Source organism: Schistocerca serialis, chromosome 3 (genome assembly GCF_023864345.2).
Source record: "Schistocerca serialis cubense isolate TAMUIC-IGC-003099 chromosome 3, iqSchSeri2.2, whole genome shotgun sequence".
NCBI lineage: Eukaryota > Metazoa > Arthropoda > Insecta > Orthoptera > Acrididae > Schistocerca > Schistocerca serialis.
In genome coordinates, this window is record NC_064640.1 from 505,372,608 (window position 1) to 505,390,086 (window position 17,479).

Consider the following 17,479-nt stretch of genomic DNA (forward strand, 5'->3'; position numbering starts at 1 on the left):
ACAAATTGACAATTGCTCTGCATAAAATATTATACATAATGCTAAAGGGAAGTCTTAGGAGAGATCCCTCTATTAAATTAGGAACTAATAATGTATTTAGGAAAAAGATTACACGGTATTTGGGTGTTATGATCGATGAAAGGCTTTCTTTTAGAGAGCACATACGGATGGCGTCCGATAAGGCAGAAAAATTATTACAGAAACTGGTTAGAATCAATAAAATAGAATTTCGAATACCATTAAGATACATGAGAGTCTACCACTGTGTGATTTTTCAGTCCATAATTTGTTTTGCAGCCAGCACATGGGCTCATAAACTGAGCCTTGCGGTAAACAAGACTATTGTTCGCCGAAGGCAGAGAGGAGTACTGCTTAGACTGTCAGGTGCCTTCAAAACTACATCACTGGATGCCCTGTCTGTGGTCCTGGGTGTTTTTCCAATCGACATAACTATTAAATACCGTGCCGCAGCATACTGGTTAAAGAAGGGCAGTAGAGATCGGGTAAGAGCTATAACAGGAGAAGACATTCAATACAAATTACATTTAAAAGCCGGCCGGGGTGGCCGAGGGGTTCTAGGCGCTACAGTCTGGAACCTCGCGACCGCTACGGTCGCAGGTTCGAATCCTACCTCGGGCATGGGTGAGTGTGATGTCCTTAGGTTAGTTAGGTTTAAGTAGTTCTAAGTTCTAGGGGACTGATGACCTCAGAAGTTAAGTCCCATAGTGCTAAGAGACATTTGAACCATACATTTAAAAAAATGGCGCCTAGATACTTGGCAGAGAGACTGGGATACGAGCGATAAGGGCGGTAGGATCCACGACTTTTCCCAAACATCAGGGAGAGACTACAAATGAAATACATAGATTCGAGTCGAGGAATGATACACTTTTTGACCGGTCATGGGCCTTACCCAGCACATCTTCACCGTACGAATTTCAGGGAAAGCGATACATGCATATGTGGGGCATTGGGACCGCAGAACACACGATTATTTCTTGTGTGTTACATTCACATATACGACAATCAGATTTGAGACAGTTTAATATTTACAACTCCATTAGGGACCCAGATAAATGGACAGGATTGAATAACATAGCAGATAAAATCTCTAGACAATTACAAGTAGAGTTCATTAGAAGGAGATCATGGAGCCACAGGCACAGAGGACGGAGATCTTCAACTAATGATAGCAGTACTGAGGAACTCGATGATCATATTACTGATAATGATACAGACACAGAATTGGATAATATAACTGATTCACACTTATAACATTTTGTTGTAGAAATTGATATAAAGTTACGTAACAAACTGTAAATTAAATGTGGCAATGTTTAGAAGTATAAAATGCTAAATATGAATTACAATAGAGTAGGTTTAGATACAGAATAGGGTAGAAAATTGCTGGTGAGAGGGCCATAGCTCGATGATATCATTCCGAGCCCTGCCCCTCACACCAGCATCACAACTTAAAAAATGTTGTATTATTGTAACAAGATCACAGTAATCACTATAGATGTTGGATATGGATACACAATATGAGAATCAATATTTAGTATGAGGCCAAGAGTGGTAAGGCTCGAGGAATGTTCCGAGGTTTTCTTCTCATGGCCGTGTTGGTAAAGGGATATTTAGTAAATATCATTCTTTTTTTGTATTTCTTCCTTTGGTATAACACATATTCTTCAGATTACAATAACTGAAGATTCTTTTTGTATTATTATTATTTAAAATAACAAGTATGTCTGTTTGTATTTTCTTTTTCTTTGCTAATTATCAAATGCTGCTGAGTAGTTGACTACAACTGCCTGACACTGTATTTGGTCCGCCTCCACGGGGTGGGACACAGGCAACGGCACATCAGTAACTCAAGTTGATATATGCACTAGATCAGTATGTGTACCTTTGATGGGTCTATGTTCATTACTATGTGGATTTTCCCTTGTTCTTGATCTTGAGTTACTGATGTGATGGCTAAGAGACCAACTGCAGAATTACAGCCCGCTTTTTTTTATACAGGCAGTGGGCCTATATGGCAAGCAGCAAGTGAAAAAAAAGTCCAGAAAAGCATTGTATGTCTTCCCTGCACCTCACGTATGTACTCACGAAAGGGTACAGCAGCAACTAATTTGGGCCAACCACAAACAAATATCACAACAAATAAAGGAGTAGCGATCCACACGTGACAAAAATGTGAAGTAGGCAGAAGACATGATTGGCTATGTAAATCATCATCCACTAAGTCACAGCCTGGATGACAATGTCTACTGAGTGATGGTGACAGACAGTCACTGAAGAGAACTATGACGAAAAATAAGAGAACAACAGCTGAAAAAGTCACTGCAGAACTCAATGTCATACCCATGAACCCTGTCAGCACAAAAACAACACGAAGAAAGCTCTATAAGCTGAGAATTTGAGGACAAGCTAGAATTCCAAAACCATACAACAGTGATTCAAATGCGCGTAGCAGGAGCACATGGTGCTGAAGCCATGTATCTTGGACTTTAGATCAATGGAAGAAAGTCATTTGTTGGGATGAGTCTTGTTTCACAATCTTTCCAACTTCTGACCAAGTTCATGTGTGGCATATGCCATCCCAAGATTACGATGCAGACTGCATGCTGCCTTCAGTGAAGTTTGGCAATGATTCGGTGATACATTGGGTAGCCATAGGGTGGTATTCCATGGGCCCCTTGGTCACTCTGCAAGGTCGCATTACTACCAAGTGTCATGTGGCCGTTTTGGCTTATCAGATCCACCCTGTGGTACAATATTTGTTCCACAATAACGGTGAGGTATTCCAAGGTGACAGGACTCCTGTCCACACATCTTGCATCGGCTAGGCCTGTTTTAGTACAGAGGATGAGTTGTGACAACTCCACTGGCCACAACAGTCACTAGAGCTCAGTATTGTTGAAACTTTGTGATCTACTTTGGAGGGAAAAGTGCGTGATACGTATACATCTCCATCATTGTTATCTGGACCTTTCACTATTTTACACTAAAAAGGTGTAAGATTCCTTTAGAAACCATGTTTGACCCATATTTATCCATTCCAGACCGACACAAAGGTATTTTGAATTTTTGAATGCCAATGGTTTTCCTATACCACATGAGGCACAGTAATGTGTTGTGTTTTTTTTTGATACTTCCGTATTTTTCCACCCCCCGCCCCCCCCCCCCCCCCCTCATCCAGTAAGTGAATGATCAGAGTTACAAATCTCTGTTACAGGTCGAATGGCCATTGGGTTTTTTTTATTGTTGTTCATGTTTAATATTGTTATCAGCCCTGGTAGGGTGTATAAGGGGCGTGAACAGTGTCAGCTGTTGAGTAATCACTGTGAAAGACATGAAAATGCCGTGTACTAGTGTGCGACATCGTTATTTGCAGCTAACAGTTTGAAAAGGGCCTCATTGTGAGTCTGGTTGGTCTCAACATTCTATATCCTTATTTGTGGGGCGTTAGGGTGGGACAGGAGCCTGATGCTGGACTGCATGGGAAGGTGAGGGCAGACAAACTCGTCATCAAGCTTGCATGTCCAATCATCACAAGGTACGGTCATCATACTGTGCACGAAGCACATCATAAACCCTTTGTGTCTGTGCCTGCCATCCAGGAACTAGTAATAAACTCCCTGTAACATTCTGTGACATCCTGCACTGGTGATTGGGGACTTTCAGCAGCCATACTTGGAACTACCACACCATGCATAGGCTGGCATAAACACCACAACACAAACAGCTACCATTGGAATGTTGCCACGACCGGGAAGCATGGGATGCTAATGAATGGCGTCATGTAGTCTTCAGCAATGACTCACAGTCCTGAATTACCCCAGATGACCATCAGCGTCGAGTACTGCGGCGATATGGTGAACTGTCCCCTTCTGCCAATAATTTAGCAAGAGACAGCAGTGTTGCACGTGGTGTTGTGGTGTGGGGAGCCGCTGGATATGATGGCTCCTAGTGATTGAGAGAAATCTGGTGGAATAGTGGTATATCATGGATATCCTGCATTCTCGTGTGTTACCTCTCAGGCGATAGCATATTGGTGTCTTTTTTCAACAACGAAAGGCTCGTTCACAGATGACATGTGTCTCTATGAACTGTCTGTTGAGATACTCCCACGGCCAGCGAGAACCCCAGATCTGTCCCCGATAGAAAAAGTGTGAGGCCATTTTGATTCAGCTCCATCCCAGTGACAGTTTCCAGGACTTCAAGAACCAGTTAAAACAGTTATGGACGAGCTTGCCTCAAAAGAGGATACAATGGCTTTACGATGCCTTTCCCACCCAAATCAGTACATGTGTCCAGGCTAGATGGGAGTGCAACGTCATATTAATATGTGGGTTCATACTGCCAATTTCTTTCCAAATTTGACTCGGTTTTGTAATCAATAAAATAATATCACATATCTCCTCAGCTGGTGAAGTTACGTTTCCCTTAATATTTACGCAGTAAAAACTGTGAGCCATCCAGAACCTGCTGCATGGGGTAGCCACGCAGTCTGAGGTGCATTGTCACAGTCCGTGCGGCTCCCCGTCAGAGGTTTGCGCCCTCCTTCAGGCATGGATGTGTGGTTCTCCATAGCATAAGTTAGTTAAAGTTAGATTAAGTTGTGTGTGGGCTTAGGGACTAATAACCTAAGTAGTTTGGTCCCATAAGACCTTACCACAAATTTCCATTTTCCCTCCAGAACCAAAACCAGGATCCATGTCAGGCTGCAAGAGAGGCGTTGTGCATCACAGCGTAGTTTACAGTTAAGATTCCAAGAACGGAGATCTGTGTTCCTAAAACAGTCAACCAAGATACTATTCCATCCAACATTTATCTCTCTAAAAGGCATTGAAGGTAAAACCAGAGAGATCAGGGATAATTCTGAGACTCTCAACAGGATTCATGTAACATAATGAGTACTACATTCTTAAAAAATATTGTACGATATTTATCCCATGTTTCTGTTGCCTAGGGTGTGACTTGTGACTCATAATAGGTACATAGGTAATAGGTATAATTGTATTTCATTCCCAAATGATGATGCTACATGAGCCCTGCATCTAGGGGCAGGGAGTTACAGGTGCACTGGGACAATAGGTTACTGTGAAACTTACTGGCAGATTAAAACCGTGTGCCCGACCAAACTCGAACTCGGGACCTTTGCCTTTTGCGGGCAAGCACGACTCACGCCCAGTACTCACAGCTTTACTTCTGCCAGTACCTCGTCTCCTACCTTCCAAACTTTACAGAAGCTCTCCTGCGAACCTTGCAGAACTAGCACTCCTGAAAGAAAGGATATTGCGGAGACATGGCTTAGCCACAGCCTGGGGGATGTTTCCAGAACGAGATTTTCACTCTGCAGTGGAGTGTGCGCTGATATGAAACTTACTGGCAGATTAAAACTGTGTGTCCGACCGAGACTCGAACTCGGGACCTTTGCCTTTCACGGGCAAGTGCTCTACCAACTGAGCTACCGAAGCACGACTCAGGCCCGGTACTCACAACTTTACTTCTGCCAGTAAATCGTCTCCTACCTTCCAAACTTCACAGAAGCTCTCCTGCGAACCTTGCAGAACTAGCACTCCTGAAAGAAAGGAAGGGCATTGCGGAGACATGGCTTAGCCACAGCCTGGGGTATGTTTCCAGAATGAGATTTTCACTCTGCAAGGTTCGCAGGAGAGCTTCTGTGAAGTTTGGAAGGTAGGAGACGAGGTACTGGCAGATGTAAAGTTGTGAGTACCAGGCGTGAATCGTGCTTCGGTAGCTCAGTTGGTAGAGCACTTGCCCAAGAAAGGCAAAGGTCCCGAGTTCGAGTCTCGGTCGGACACACAGTTTTAATCGGCCAGTAAGTTTCATATCAGCGCACACTCCACTGCAGAGTGAAAATCTCATTCTGGAAACATCCCCCAGGCTGTGGCTAAGCCATGTCTCCGCAATATCCTTTCTTTCAGGAGTGCTAGTTCTGCAAGGTTCGCAGGAGAGCTTCTGTAAAGTTTGGAAGGTAGGAGACGAGGTACTGGCAGAAGTAAAGTTGTGAGTACCAGGCGTGAGTCGTGCTTCGGTAGCTCAGTTGGTAGAGCACTTGCCCACGAAAGGCAAAGGTCCCGAGTTCGAGTCTCGGTCGGACACACAGTTTTAATCTGCCAGTAAGTTTCATATCAGCGCACACTCCACTGCAGAGTGAAAATCTCATTCTGGAAACATCCCCCAGGCTGTGGCTAAGCCATGTCTCCGCAATATCCTTTCTTTCAGGAGTGCTAGTTCTGCAAGGTTCGCAGGAGAGCTTCTGTAAAGTTTGGAAGGTAGGAGACGAGGTACTGGCAGAAGTAAAGTTGTGAGTACCGGGCGTGAGTCGTGCTTCGGTAGCTCAGTTGGTAGAGCACTTGCCCAAGAAAGGCAAAGGTCCCGAGTTCGAGTCTCGGTCGGACACACAGTTTTAATCGGCCAGTAAGTTTCATATCAGCGCACACTCCACTGCAGAGTGAAAATCTCATTCTGGAAACATCCCCCAGGCTGTGGCTAAGCCATGTCTCCGCAATATCCTTTCTTTCAGGAGTGCTAGTTCTGCAAGGTTCGCAGGAGAGCTTCTGTAAAGTTTGGAAGGTAGGAGACGAGGTACTGGCAGAAGTAAAGTTGTGAGTACCGGGCGTGAGTCGTGCTTCGGTAGCTCAGTTGGTAGAGCACTTGCCCAAGAAAGGCAAAGGTCCCGAGTTCGAGTCTCGGTCGGACACACAGTTTTAATCAGCCAGTAAGTTTCATATCAGCGCACACTCCACTGCAGAGTGAAAATCTCATTCTGGAAACATCCCCCAGGCTGTGGCTAAGCCATGTCTCCGCAATATCCTTTCTTTCAGGAGTGCTAGTTCTGCAAGGTTCGCAGGAGAGCTTCTGTGAAGTTTGGAAGGTAGGAGACGAGGTACTGGCAGAAGTAAAGTTGTGAGTACCGGGCGTGAGTCGTGCTTCGGTAGCTCAGTTGGTAGAGCACTTGCCCAAGAAAGGCAAAGGTCCCGAGTTCGAGTCTCGGTCGGACACACAGTTTTAATCGGCCAGTAAGTTTCATATCAGCGCACACTCCACTGCAGAGTGAAAATCTCATTCTGGAAACATCCCCCAGGCTGTGGCTAAGCCATGTCTCCGCAATATCCTTTCTTTCAGGAGTGCTAGTTCTGCAAGGTTCGCAGGAGAGCTTCTGTGAAGTTTGGAAGGTAGGAGACGAGGTACTGGCGGAAGTAAAGCTGTGAGCACCGGGCGTGAGTCGTGTTTCGGTAGCTCAGTTGGTAGAGCACTTGCCCGCGAAAGGCAAAGGTCCCGAGTTCGAGTCCCGGTCGGGCACACAGTTTTAATCTGCCAGTAAGTTTCATATCAGCGCACACTCCGCTGCAGAGTGAAAATCTCATTCTGGAAACATCCCCCAGGCTGTGGCTAAGCCATGTCTCTGCAATATCCTTTCTTTCAGGAGTGCTAGTTCTGCAAGGTTCGCAGGAGAGCTTCTGTAAAGTTTGGAAGGTAGGAGACGAGGTACTGGCAGAAGTAAAGCTGTGAGTACCGGGCGTGAGTCATGCTTCGGTAGCTCAGTTGGTAGAGCACTTGCCCGCGAAAGGCAAAGGTCTCTAGTGCTAGACTAATAGCAAAAATGTCCTCTCCACATCCAGCAGTTATTGAGACTGGATGGAGTTACTGTCTAGTGAATGATCAATGGCAACTACTCCAGCCCAAACAAAATGTTTAAATAAATAATATTCCACCTGCCTTGGCTTCTACAAATTGTTTAAATAAATAATGAAACCGAACCCCAGAAATTGTTTGAACAATATTCCATACAATGCAACTGATTTGACCAGATATTCTTGTCCATTGAGAATATCATCCTATCTGGCAACTAGGCACAAACAAAAACTTGCTCACAAGTGGAGGAGGAGCCAGGGGAGAAGGAAGTGGGGGACCAACAGCGCCCTCTAGTATTGGTGTTGTGAACTAGGTGAGTTGAAATTTGAATTCCCCACCATTTCCAGGGGGGGAGGGAATGGGGAGAGGGAAAGGACCCACATGCCGGCCAGGGAAAACCCTTGATGTCATCAGTGGGTGGTGTAATTAATTGATCAATTCATTAATTCTGATAATTAATTTTATATCAATTTGATATAAAAGGTGTGCCAGAACTACGTTTGCCCTGCTACTCATTTCCTTCCATTAGAGTGCTCTTTGTATACCTTCATGCTGCACCATGTCTGTGCAAGCACCAAACACTCAATCCTTGTCTTCCCCTCTTCACAAGTGTCCAGCCACTCTTATGACCAAGATGCATCACATGTCGGGGAATGGTGCCACAGAGCAAACCCCAACAACCTCGTGTGTGGTGAGAAGCATTCCCTCTGATCACAGTCATGCAAACAGTCCTTCTGAGCCACAATCCCTGGAAGCCAGCTTTAATTAGTTCCTCAGGCAGTTAACCCAACTCCTGAGCACTGCTGTGCCGATTGTACATGCCCTGGTACTGAGCTGTCACCTGAGCAGAACTTCCACCCACCTCCCTGCATTAGACACCCATGGTTTGCCTCTGCTAAGGCAATCTTCGCCAGGTCTGGCATTATGAGTGGCACAACCCAGTTTTCCCTTGGTTCAAATGGCTCTAAGCACTATGGGACTTAACTTCTGAGGTCATCAGTCCCTTAGAACTTAGAACTACTTAAACCTAACTAACCTAAGGACATCACACACATCCATGCCCGAGGCAGGATTCGTACCTGCAGTCGTGCAGTTCCAGACTGTAGCACTTAGAACCGCTAGGCCACTCCGGCTGGCTAAGTTTGCCCTTACCGTAGTTCAGCTCAGATGCACGGTCATTGGCAGATGACATTACCACCAACCCTCCACTGCTTGGCAGTTATGATAAATTGAAAAGTGCCTCATCACATGTATAGTGTCATCAGAAATGCAGTGCACCTGGGTATTGTTTTCATCATATGAATGTTCAGACGTGAGATCCACCCAGCCCCTACAACACTTCTGCACCTTAGCCAAGCCCCATGTTTTGCTGGACAATCTCCTCTTCAACAACTGGAGTTCTCACTTGCCTGCAGCCATCCATACCATGTTTCCTACTAAGGAACTTACATACATTGCTGCAACCGCTATGATAGCAGATCAGGATTACAAATCCCTCAACATCCCACTGGTCGTAGCTGCCATCTGTTCTCCTTACTCGCTTCCCCTCACTCTGACTGCCCCCCACCACAGAAGCAACAAGTCTCCCAACTGCTCCGATTCACAGCTGGAGAGGATACCACCACCTGTGTCTCAGGACACACAGTCTGATTTAGCACACATCACGGCATGCTTGAGCAGTGAGAAGCCCAACTTAACTGCTGTGCTTGCACATGCCCCTCTGCATCCCTTATCCCTACTCCTACTCCTTACAGCCTAAGACCACTACCCACATGGCTTGCACAAATGCCAGCATGCACAGCTGCACAGGCACGACAAGCCCCACCCCTTCTCCCACCCATCCAGCGAGCAGAAGGAGCCATGTGTCACAGACCCTGTGGGCTTGTACCATGAGTGCTTTGGCAGTGACACAGCAAACTGCCATCCGCACTGCTCATGACACCAAAACATGGTCAGTGACCGGTGGTAGGCGCACCCGGTTGCTCTACAGTTACACAGTGCCTGTTCGTATCAGACCACCATTACTTCACCTTGCCCATATCTTACCTCACTGACACCATCTTCCCATGCAGACTCCTATTGTTGCTCAGCTGCAACCTCCCTCCCCTTTCCTGCTCACTGCTGCAAACAGTTCCATCATCACCACCTACAGCCTCCCACTCCCATCCTATTGACCTTGGCCTTGGTGAGGAATTTCTCTGGACTTTAACTGGGGCCAATGTCACCGACCTGATCCTTGGCTTGAATTTTCTTTCCCCTTCAGTCTCCTTCCTGACCTAGCACATCATCACATGATCTACAACATGTAACATTGCTCAGCATTCTGAACCGCCAGCCCTGCCTCCCGCTTTAGTGTTAAGCCACTGTCCTTCTCTGGTTCTTTTGCCGATCTCCTCTCGACATTTCCACTCATCTCCTGCTCTCCCCAGAAACCCTTGTAAAGTGCACCATGACAAAGTGCGCTATGTTATGACCACGCCAGGCCCACCGGTACACTGCCATGCCCACATTCTCCCACCAGCCAAAAGCAAGTTTGTGTAAGCAGAAATTGAAGCTTCCATTGACATTATTGTACCCTTCAAAAATACTGTGGTCCTCCATACTCCATGTTGTTCCCAAGAAGGATGGCACCTGGTATCCTTGAGGTGATTATCAGAGTATGAATAAATGACCAATACCTGATCATTGTTCCATCCTCCTTTAGTGCAGTTGTAGTAACGACATTTCAGCCTCTACCATATTCAGTAAGGTAAACTGTCGAAAGATTTTACACAGTTCCTGAGCTCATCAGAGGACATCGAGAAAATGACCACTAGTACCGTTTTGTGTTTAGTCTCTTCGAAAGCCGCTTTACACCTTTCAGCTTCCTTAACACTGCACAAACATGGCAGCATTTTCTAGATGATGTCCTCTGAGGTGAACCATGATATTTTTGCTATCTGGATGACATCCTTATAAGTAAGGTCGAACGCCATCAACACCTCAGGGGCAAATGCATGTTTGGGATACCCGAGATTGAGCTCTCTGGACATATCACTTCCACATCTGACTCATGCCCCATATGAGAGAAAGACCGTGCAGTTGTTGAGTTTCTATGCCACACAACGTACAAGGAACTACACAGATCCTTGAGGATGCCAAATGTTTTTGCTGTTTCCTAAAAGACGAGGCATTCATTCAGGAACCTCTTGCTGCTGCATTGTGAGGCAGCTGAATGAAATGTAGTAGACCCATACCATCGATCCCAAGTACAGCTATCAGTTTCGAGCACAACAAACGTGACCCTGCAGAGGCTGTCCATTTGCTGCACCCACACCCCTCTGCTCCCCTCACAATCGTCACTGACATGAGTCAGTCCATAACCAGCGTGGTCCTGCACCATTTTGTTGGGGACACTTGGCAGCTGCTGGATTTCTCTTTGGCCAAGCTGCCAGAACCAAAATTCAAATGGGAAGCGTACAATTGGGAGCTGCTTGCAATGTGCGAGGCAGTGAAGTATTTCCAGTCCCCTGTTGAGGGGTGCTGTTTCACCATTTTTACAAATTGCTGGCCACTCAAATGCGCTTTTTTCAGAAAGATGGTGACAAATTTTGTGTTAGCAGTTCAACTAGTAGAAGTATGTAGCACAATGTACCATTGATATGTGTTTTATATCCAGCATCAACAACATCATCATTGATTGCCACAGCCCTCCTCTAGATTAAGAGGCCTTAGCAAAAGCTCAGACCTCTGACCCTGCAATAGCCCACCTATGTCAGGATCCAAATTCAGACCTCATCCTCCAACTCCAACCAGTCCCTGGCACTGACCTGCATGTTTGGTGGGATCTCCTGTCAAACCTATGCGCACCACAGGCTCCAAGGACCATGTCCACTCCTGAACTTTCCCCGGCCTTCCACAAACCAGTTTTCGACTACTTGCGTGTGGGAGCATGTACTGGCATCTCCTTCTTCACTGCCCTCATTCAGGAACTTTTTCTGTGCCAGCACCCAATGGGACTGTCGTATATGGGCTCACGCCTGTACCCCATACCAGTGAGTTGAAGTGGGCCATCACGTTCATACGCTGGTGGCCTCATTTTCTATGTTGAACACCGATTCTCCGATGTCCACGTTGGCCTCATCAGCCCTTACCCTCTTCAGATGGGTGCCGCTTTCCTCTCACAATGCTACACTAGTTCACATGCTGGCCCAAAGCAGTTGCATTCAACACATGGGTTTCGTGTTCTGGTTCCCCTCTACATAACATCTGACTGTGGATGCCAATTCACCTCCTGTTTGTTCAAAACTGTTACCTGCAGTACCCTTGTCCATACTATCACTAGCTATTATCCTGCAGCAAACGGCATGGTGGAACATTCTCACCACACATTGAAATCCGCCCTTACCTACCCCAGTGGAAAATGGTCTGCTGCTTTGCCACTCGTCTTGTTAGGTTCGAAGATGGCACCCAAGGCTAACTTAGAGGCGTCCCCTGCCATCTTGGTATATGGACAGCTGTGGTCCTGCCAGGTGACTTTACTGAGCCGCAGCCTTTCCCTGCTACATACGTATTCCAGTGTACATTCAGCAGTTGCAAGACTACATAGCCTGGCTGTGGGCAACGCCTCTGCAAAGCCACGGCGAGCACAAAACGTTCAGGCCCCACAACCTTGCATTGTGCACTCATGTGATGCTAGACATCAACGCCTGTGAGCCCCTGTTCTGCCAACAGTACTAAGGTCCTTTCCTTGTTTTGCAGCAGAGTGACAAAACATTCACTGTATGCCACCATGGCACCCCATTGGTGTTGTCCATTGACAGAATAAAGCCAACTTACGAATTCAAGACTGACAATGCTGACACTGATGCCTGCCTCAGCAGAAATAGCTCCTAGAACCCAGACATAGTCACATCGCTGTCAATGACTACCCCTCCCACTACTATTCCTGAGGATACGGAACCCGATGTCAACAGCACAATGTGCTGACGCTTCATCACCACTGCCTGACAGAGCCCCTGGCGCCACTCCTCTGGCAGCTGAGTGGCCCTGATTGGAGCTCAGAACTTTGCCTCCAGCACCCAAGAAGCAAGGTCTTCCCACGCCACTGTGCTAGTATCCCACCAGGACATCTTGTATATTACTGAGACAGTAGCAACACTCACCAAATCCCATTCTCTCTATTGCGCATGCAGGGCCACTGATGTCCTCTCTGCCCTAGTTCCTCACTACCACCCCATGTCTAACAAGACTGCACAGCACAATTCCTCAGGCTGCCTGGTGTGCCTCCTGCATCCATTGCCACACCATGCAACACTTTCTTCCCTGGTGTGCAGGTCCAGCCATTCGTCTCGTGCTCCAGGCCACTGCCCACTGCCACATACAGCATGCATCCCAGACTGACTGATGACAACCCCCACCTGCCACAGGCATATGCCGCCATCCCCAGCACCCAATCATCTGCCATAGAAGACAACTCTCTCTGTGCAGCTGCACCTGGACTTTCTCCAAAGATCTCACACACTATAGGCAACTGCCAAAAGGAATGTCTTTTCCTCCACCACCACATGTGAAAACACACACTTCTGCCAGATTTTCCCTAGGTGTAGATAACACCGTTCTCATATGTGTACATGCATGAAGTGATAGTAACAGTGACTATGTGAGTGTGTCATTTGATATTTCAGTGAAGGTGTCGTGTTCTCTAATGAGGACCCAGGCACTGTACAAAGACTCATAAATGGTACAACTCAATGGCTTCCCGACAGCAGTACAAGGACATATTTTGGTGAGTCAGCCTTACATCGCACTTCACAAGTAACTTGCAGGTGCCTTGTTTACCAAACAGTGCCAGTGATGTACCTGCCTGCATGCTCAAATTTACAGCTGCCTATTTTAACTCACACAGCTTGATGTTGTAGGTCCCTCACTCTGATACATGTAACAGTAAATTCTGTGTGTGGGGATACAATTTCGATCCACAAATTAATAGGGGGTGATTCTTGTTTGCATCTAGCAACCATGTGCACTATTTTATAAGTAATTTTCACTAGCCTGTTGTTTGTGGATAAATAAATAATTGTGTGGCAGGAATTATAACCTTGTGTACTTTTCTAAAATATGCACTCCATTCCACTGCATTCCCACCTACTTTCCTTTTTAAATTTTGTGGCAATGCACACTGTATGGTGAGCACTGACTGCACAGTACAAATATACACATGTTCAATAGATGCGTATGGATTCTTTGTTCCCCATATGTGTGTATTGCTCTGGTTGACTTTTTTTGAGAGATAAAAAGTAGCTTTATCAGTGAAGATTAAATTGCTTATAAAGTAATCATTTCTAGATCATTCTATGAGAGAGTTCAAAAAGTTCTAGGAACAAATAGAAAAAAATTACTTACATCACTGAATCTTTTATTGTTTAATGTAGTACCCTTGTAGATTAATGCACTTGGTCCAACGATGTTCCAGTAACTTGATCGCATCTCGAAAATGAGTTTCCTCCAGGCCTGTAAAATAGTTGTCAACTCTGGCTATCATTTGTTCATTTGAAGTGAATAGTCATTCACCAAGAAAAATTTTCAGTTTTGGGAAGATATGGAAGTCTGATGGAGCCATATCAGATGAATAAGATGGTGTGTGACAACAATTCATACCTTAGTTCGTGTAATTTTGCCATGGCGATGGCACATGTATGCGTACGCTCATTGTCTTGATGGAAAATTACTTTCTACCTTGCTAAACCTGGCCTTTTTCATGTATCTTTTGTTGCAATTTGCCCAGGAGGTTAGTATAATATTCTCCAGTAATTGTTTGTCCAGTTGGGAGATATTCTACAAACATAATTCCCTCTGCATCCCAGAACACTGATGCCATGACCTTTCCCGCTGAAGGAATTGTCTTTGCTTATTTTGATGGTGGAGAATCAGCATGTTTCCACTGATGACTGTTGTTTTGTCTCTGGAGTATAGTAATGAATGCAATTTTCATCTGTGGTCCCAAACCAGTGCAAAAAATCTTGTTTGTTTCTGTTAAAATATTGTTCTGATATTTCCATTCTCATGCCTTTTTGATCCAACATCAAGAGTCACAGCACCCATCTTGCAGATAATTTTTTCACTTCTAATTCTTCAGTTACAGTGGGATATACCCTTTCCAATGACATCTGGCAAGTGTGAGTGATTTCACACACTTTCAGTTGGCGATCCTCCATGACCGTTTTGTGCACTTTTTGCTATGATTCCTGGAGTAGTGACACATCTTGGCCGACCATGTCCGGATCATCAATGAAGCTCTCCTGGCCAAATTTAAATTCATTTATCCACTTGTCAACAGTTGAACATGAAGGAGCAGAGTCCTCCAGTGTATTCTGGAAATCGGCATGAGTGTCCTTTGCTTTCTTACCTTTGTTTACGAAGTACTTAATCACTGCTCAAAACACCATTTTTTCCATCTTTGCAAATCACTTTGCAGGAACAACATCTGAGCCACATCACTGCCACAGCTCTCTTCCAAGAGCAGCAATGTGGCATACATTTACAGGCAACAGTCCAATGAATATCACATGAACAACTTGTTGCTCTAGCGCTGACCTCTCGTTGTGATTCCGAGAACCACCCTCATGCAATTCGATACAGGACTGCAGATGGCATAATTTGTCATCATGGCTTTTGGCTTGCCAGAGCTGCAGTTTGTATGGTTTCACTCTTCATCACTTACGAATGATTTTCACACTGTTGGCTGAGGGACATTCAGTTCTGCACTAGTGCGATAAGTAGATTTCACGGAACGTCACAGCATCTTGTCTCACTTTACGGTTGACTGTCTGTTCTGACATGTCTAGTTGGACCAAATGTTTTGTACTGCACAAGCAACACTCTTCCCCAAATTTCTTGTACCACTTCACTATGCTATCATAAAATGGTGGTGACTTGTGAAACTTGCTATACTCACTATCAGTGTTTCCAACAGTGAAATGACATTTCCCAGTAAAGTACTATTAGAAACTGCTAGATTTTTTCCATGTATTTAACAAAACCATTAAGTTGTTATTTTTTTAAAGCACTCTGTGTGTTGGGCAACTAAAAATATGAGACAATTCAATTTATCCCTTGAGTTTAAAGCTAAAACTGTGTTATGAAATGTGTCACAGCAAACTTACCTAAAGGAAACAAACAGGTTGGGATCATCAGTGTCACCCTCGACAGAAATTTTAACTCCAGAGGCAGAGGTAGTAGCAGATGGAGTACATTGAGATGCTTACATGCTGTAACAGTTCACATCTGCATCAGCACTTCTGTTGGTAGTTCATAATTGTGCCAACATTTTTTCTTCCTTTGCATTCTTGCTCAAATCGGTAAAAGGAATTCATCATTTTGGACTTCAACCTGTTTCTCAATTTAGTTTTAAAATTTTCATATGGCTAAAAAGTCTTCCACTTCCACATTCGACCACAGTAACATTAGTCATGACAATGCATACATTACCAATTCGTGAAATGGGTTGATGTCAATTGCATGTCTATATTTACACACTTCACACAAGAAATTAACAGTCTGTAATTTCGGACCATTTGACAAGGGTTAAATTTTGCCACTGAAAATCTATTTCAGTTATTGTGACAGGATCAACATTCCACGATTCATGAAGAGAAATCGATGCCTCTTTAATGACCTGACAAGCTTTGGACATTGAAATAAGTGAAATTCTCCTCAAAATTTCAGTGTTGTCTGGAAATCTTTGCAATAACTGAGTTATTAATTCAGAGACAAATTGGATGCATCTCCGATGTAGGAAGTGTTCTTGCTCTAGGTACTACTGAGATCTTCACAATTCAATAGTCTCTTTTTTGATTTTATATCCTAGATATGGTTTCAGGTCTAAGTGCTTTCCAAAGTCTAAATTTAATTTTCTTTTCACAAGATATGTGGGGAGAACAAATCTTTTCCTTTAATGATGCTATTAGCACAATGAAGTCATATGAAAGCTCGCACAGATCCCCTGCGTTGGATTCAAAATGTTTATTAGCCATCTCCAAATCTCAAATAATTGCCTTTAAAAGTGTTAAATACGGCAAACTGCAATCACCTGACAACATTGCATAAAGCATTTATGCAGTGTAACACTTTAATTCACATTACCTGAAGGTGCATCCTAAGCTTTAAACACTGGCCTATAATTCTTGTTAGGACAGGCTCTACAGACACCTATCACATTGGTTATCACATGTGCATAGGTTTTTGAAGTGTTCTGCTCCTTCATTGAATGCGTGATAAATTTACAACTGTTGGCATTTTTAAGACTACAAAAACCAATTATATGTTTCCCTAACTAAGAAATCAAGATTTCTTGGCAATATTTCACTTTCAGCAGAAGTAGTAAGTTGAGCTGATGGCATATACATTTTACGAGCATGAAAAGCACAATGCATTTTTTCATAATTTGATAGACATCTTTGTTAATACCTACAATTACTTTCGCATTGCCAGTGCCTACCACTCCAACTTGTTTGGATCTAATTTAAATTCTTGACACATGTCTTTAATTGCTGTTACAACAGACTGTGCATTGCAATGCTTGAAATTGGCTAATTTCAAAAAAAGTTGAAATGATCACGTTGGTTGCAGCACTGTAATGTATTACTGTCATTCCTACAAAATTTTGTCATGCTAATGTCTGTTGATTCATCAATTAGAATGCTATACATGCTGTCACTAATATCTTGCGTAAATTTTCCACAAAACAGGGCCACAGCACAAGTTTTATAACTGCACTACACTTTTTGCTATGTATTTAAAGTTTTCAGGTAACATCACACTTTGTGAATTT

General features: G+C 44.4%; 5 non-coding genes across 5 annotated transcripts; 4 read left to right on the forward strand and 1 right to left on the reverse strand.

Moving 5' to 3' along the window:
* Positions 1–5,408: 5,408 nt before the first annotated feature.
* On the reverse strand, positions 5,409–5,483 carry Trnas-uga (transfer RNA serine (anticodon UGA)). The gene has a single exon. It is a non-coding gene; the product is annotated as a tRNA-Ser (tRNA).
* Positions 5,484–5,757: 274 nt separating this feature from the next.
* Positions 5,758–5,832, forward strand: Trnas-aga (transfer RNA serine (anticodon AGA)). The gene has a single exon. It is a non-coding gene; the product is annotated as a tRNA-Ser (tRNA).
* Positions 5,833–6,359: 527 nt separating this feature from the next.
* On the forward strand, positions 6,360–6,434 carry Trnas-aga (transfer RNA serine (anticodon AGA)). Its single transcript has one exon. It is a non-coding gene; the product is annotated as a tRNA-Ser (tRNA).
* Positions 6,435–6,660: 226 nt separating this feature from the next.
* On the forward strand, positions 6,661–6,735 carry Trnas-aga (transfer RNA serine (anticodon AGA)). Its single transcript has one exon. It is a non-coding gene; the product is annotated as a tRNA-Ser (tRNA).
* A 226-nt stretch (positions 6,736–6,961) lies between these two features.
* Trnas-aga (transfer RNA serine (anticodon AGA)) lies at positions 6,962–7,036 on the forward strand. The gene has a single exon. It is a non-coding gene; the product is annotated as a tRNA-Ser (tRNA).
* The last annotated feature ends 10,443 nt before the right edge of the window (positions 7,037–17,479 follow it).